A 4,553-nucleotide genomic window follows, 5' to 3' on the forward strand; every position below is an offset into this window, starting at 1 on the left:
AAAAAAAAAATCACCAATGAGAAAATAGAAATAACCAACACCACAGAAATACAAATGAGAGAATATTATAAAAAAAAAATATCTGCCAACAAACTGATCAACCTAAAAGAAATGGATAAAGTCTTAGAAACATAAACTACCAAAACTGAAACAGGAAGAAATAGAAAATTTGAGCAGATACATAACCATCAAAGATACTGAGTCAACAATCAAAAACTCCAACAAACAGAATTCCAGGACCTGATGGATTCACAGGCGAATTCTACCAAACATTTAAAGAAGAGTTAAAACCTGATCTTCTCAAACTAGTCAAAAAAATAGAAAAGGAAGGAAAATTTCCAAATTCATTCTATGAGGCTGGCATTACCCTGACACCAACACCAGAAAAAGACACCACTAAAAAAGAGAAATAAAGGCTAAGAGTCCAAGATGGTTGAGGAGTAGGAGACTGTAGTTTCATCTGGCCCCAGGAATTCAGCTAGATAGCTACCAAATCATTCCAAACACCTGCAAACTCAACTGGAGATCTAAAAAAAGAATAGCTGCAACTCTACAAATAGAAAAGCAACCACTTTCTGCAAGGTGGGAGGTGTGGAGAAGTGAATCTGAGGCAGTATATGGGAAGATAAACTGCAGGTGGAGGGAACCTTTGTCAGCTGGCTACCAGAAAGTGATATAGCAGTGGAGCACAAAATCAGAACTTTTAGAAGTCTGTTATGTTCCCAGGCTGAAAGGTGCTCAGGTGGCTAAGTTGGGCAGAATCCTAGGTGAGATAGTGTGGTCTCAGGATCCTAGGGGTCACAAGAAGACCAGGGGTGCATGAGTGCTGCAGAGTTCCCAGGATCAGAGTGGGGAAGCCAGCTGCAAACAGTGACACCAGGCGTTGGCTTTCAGCTCAGGGTGGCCATAAACCATGAACCATGGCACAGTTGGGTGACTGCTCTCTAAGCAGGGGCCTAACAAATGGCAGAACCAGGGAGACACTCTTTACTCTCCCTGGAAGAGCTGCATGGGAGCATGCCACAGGAGTCTGCAGGGTTTGGAGACTCAAAGCAGGGTTGTGTGCCTGAGATAGAAATGTTTGGTCACAGGCTGGGTGAACATGGAATATGGATGGAGACCAGAAAGACAGGAGTGATTAAACGTTTTTCCTTGTCAGTGCACTGAGGAGTGGGGCCCCAAGCTTTCAGATCCACGCCTAAGCCGGAGATTGGGCAGCCACTATTTTCATTCTCATCCTTTAAAGCTACACAGAAAGCCTTCAGGGAACAAAAGACACATAGAGCAAACCAGAGGAGATTATATAGGCTGACCCCTGGCAAGGGTGGTGCAATTCCACCTGGGGCAAAGACACTTGAGAATCAAAACAACAGGCCCCTCCCCCAGAAGATCAGCAAAAACATCCAGCCACGACCAGGTTTACCTATCAATGAGAACTGCAAAACTCCAGTGCTAGTGTAATATAGCATATAGAATTCATGTTTTTTTTCCCATGATTCTTTAATCTTTCAATTTTATTTTTTCTCTTTCCTTTTTCAACCAACTTCTTATTTTATCAACTCCTTTTAATCTTTTAAAAAATTTCATCTTTACAGTTACATTCCATCACTTCAATGTAATTAATTTGATCTTTGTATATATGAAATTTTTCTTTTTTTACAATTTTGAGAGGTAGTTTATTCTGACAAACTGACCAAAATACACTCAGGATATAAGTACTGCTCTGTTCTGTTCACCTGTCTGTTTATATCCCTTCCTTTTTGTTGTTGTTGTTTTTATCTGTTTTGTTTATTCTGGTCTTTTAATTTTGATTTCTACATTTACATTATATCCTTTCATTGTATTTAATTTTATTTTTGTACATATATAAGTTTTTCTTTCTTTACGATTTTGGGACCTAGTTTTCTAACAAGTGGACCAAAATACACAGAGGGTCTAGCATATTGCTCTATTCTGCTCACCTGTCTGATTTTATTCCTTTTCTTTTCCTCTTTTTTTCCATTTTTGGGTCTCTTCTGATTTGTTTAGTGTATATTTCTCTGGGGTCGTTGTTGCCATTTTAGTATTTTGTTCTCTCGTTCATTTACTCTTCTCCAGACAGAATGACAAGATGGAAAAACTTACCTGAAAGTAGAGAACAATAGGCAGTACTGAATGCCAGGGACCTAATCAGTATGGAAATAAGTAAGATGTCAGAAATAGAGTGCAGAATAATGATTATAAAGATACTAGCTGGGCTTGAAAAAAGCATAGAAGATAATAGAGAGTCCCTTTCTGGAGAACTAAAATCTAACCAAGTCAAAATCAAAAAGGCTATTAATGAGGTGCAGTCAAAAAATGGAGGCTCTAACTGCTAGGATTAATGAGGCAGAAGAGAGAATTAGTGACATAGAAGTCCAAATGATGGAGAATAAAGAAGCTGAGAAAAAGATAAACAACTACTGGATCACAAGGGCAGAATTCGAGAGATAAATGATACCATCGAACAAAACAATATTAGAATAAATGGGACCCCAGAAAAAGAAGAAAGAGAGAGAGGGGCAGAAGGTATATTGGAGCAAATTATAGTGGAGAACTTCCCTAATTTGGGGAAGGAAACAGGCATCAAAATCCAGGAGGCTCAGAGAACCCCCCTCAAAATCAATAAAAATATGTCAACACCCTGACATATAATAGTAAAAATTACAAATCTCAGAGACAAAGAGAAAATCCTGAAAGAAGCTCGGGACAAGGGGTCTGTAACCTACAATGGCAGAAATATTAGATTGGCAGCAGACTTATCCACACAGATCTGGCAGGCCAGAAAGGACTGGCATGATATATTCAGGGTGTTAAATGAGAAAAATATGCAGCCAAGAATACTTAATCCAGCTAGGCCCTCACTGAAAATAGAAGGAGTGATTAAAAGCTTCCAGGACAAAAAGAAACTAAAACAATTTGTTATCACCAAACCAGCTCCATATGAAATATTAAAATGGATCCTGTAAGCAAAGAGAGAGCCCCAAATTAACATAGACCAAAAGGAAAAGAGACAATATACAGAAACAATGACATTACAGGTAATACAATCACACTAAATTCATATCTTTCAATAGATACTCTGAATGTAAATGGGTTAAATTCCCCAATCAAAAGACCCAGGATAAAAGAAAGACCCATTGATATGTTGTCTGCAAGAAACTCATTTTAGACCCAAAGACACCTCCAGATTTAAAGTGAATGCATGGAAAACCATTTATCATGCTAAAGGACATCAAAAGAAAGCTGGGGGTGTCAATCCTTACATCAGACGAATTAGATTTTACACCAAAGACTGTAATAAGAGATGAGGAAGGACACTATATCATAATAAAAGGGTCTACCCAACAAGAAGATCTAACAATTGTATATATTTAGGCCCCTAACATGGGAGCAGTCAATTATATAAGCAATTAATAACAAAATCAAAGAAACACACTGATAATAATAGAATAATGGTAGGGGACTTTAACATCCCCACTCACTGCAATGTACAGGTCATCTAAGCAGAAGATCAACAAAGAAACAAGGGCTTCAAATGACACACGGAATCAAATAGTCTTCACAGATATATTCAGAACATTCCCTCTTAAAGCAACAGAATACACATTATTCTCAAGCGACCATCCTACTTAAGAATGAATGGGTCAACCAGGAAATTAAAGCATTTTTAAAAAATCATTGAAACAAATGAAAATGAAAATACAACTGTTCAAAATCTTTGGGATGCAGCAAAGGCGGTTCTAAGAGGGAAGTATATAGCACTACAAGCCTTTCTCAAGAAACAAGAAAGGTCTCAAATACACAACTTAACATTACTCATAAAGGAGCCAGAGAAAGAACAGTAAATAAAGCCTAAACAAAGCAGAAGAAAAATAATGATTAGAGCAGAAATCAATGAAATAGAAACAAACAAAAAACAAAACCAAAAAAACAGTAGAACTGATCAATGAAACTAGGAGCTGATTCTTTGAAAAAATTAATAAGATTGATAAACCTCTGGCCAGACTTACCAAAAAGAAAAGAGAAAGGACACAAATAAATAAATTCATGAATGAAAGAGGAAAGATCACAACCAACAAAAAAGAAATACAAACAAGTGTAAGAACATATTATGAGCAACCATAGGCCAACAGATTAGGCAATCTGGAAGAAATGGTTGTCTTTCTAGAGATGTATAAACCACCAAAACTGAAACAGGAAGAAATAGAAAACCTGAACAGACCCATAACCAGCAAGGATATTGAAGCAGTAATCAAAAATCTCCCAACAAACAAGAGTCCAGGGCTGGATTGCTTCCCTGGAGAATTCTATCAAACATTTAAAGAAGAAATAATACCTATTTTTCTGAAGCTGTTTCAAAAAATGAAAATGGAAAGAAAACTTCCAAAGTCTTTCTATGAGGCCAGCATTACCTTGATTCCAAAAGTAGACAAAGACCCCACCAAAAAAGAGAATTACAGACCAATATCCCTGATGAATGTGGATGCAAAAATTCTCACGAAAATATCAGCCAATAGGATCCAACAGTACAT

Source organism: Leptonychotes weddellii, chromosome X, assembly GCF_054177405.1.
Source record: "Leptonychotes weddellii isolate Sample4059 chromosome X, ASM5417740v2, whole genome shotgun sequence".
Lineage (NCBI taxonomy): Eukaryota > Metazoa > Chordata > Mammalia > Carnivora > Phocidae > Leptonychotes > Leptonychotes weddellii.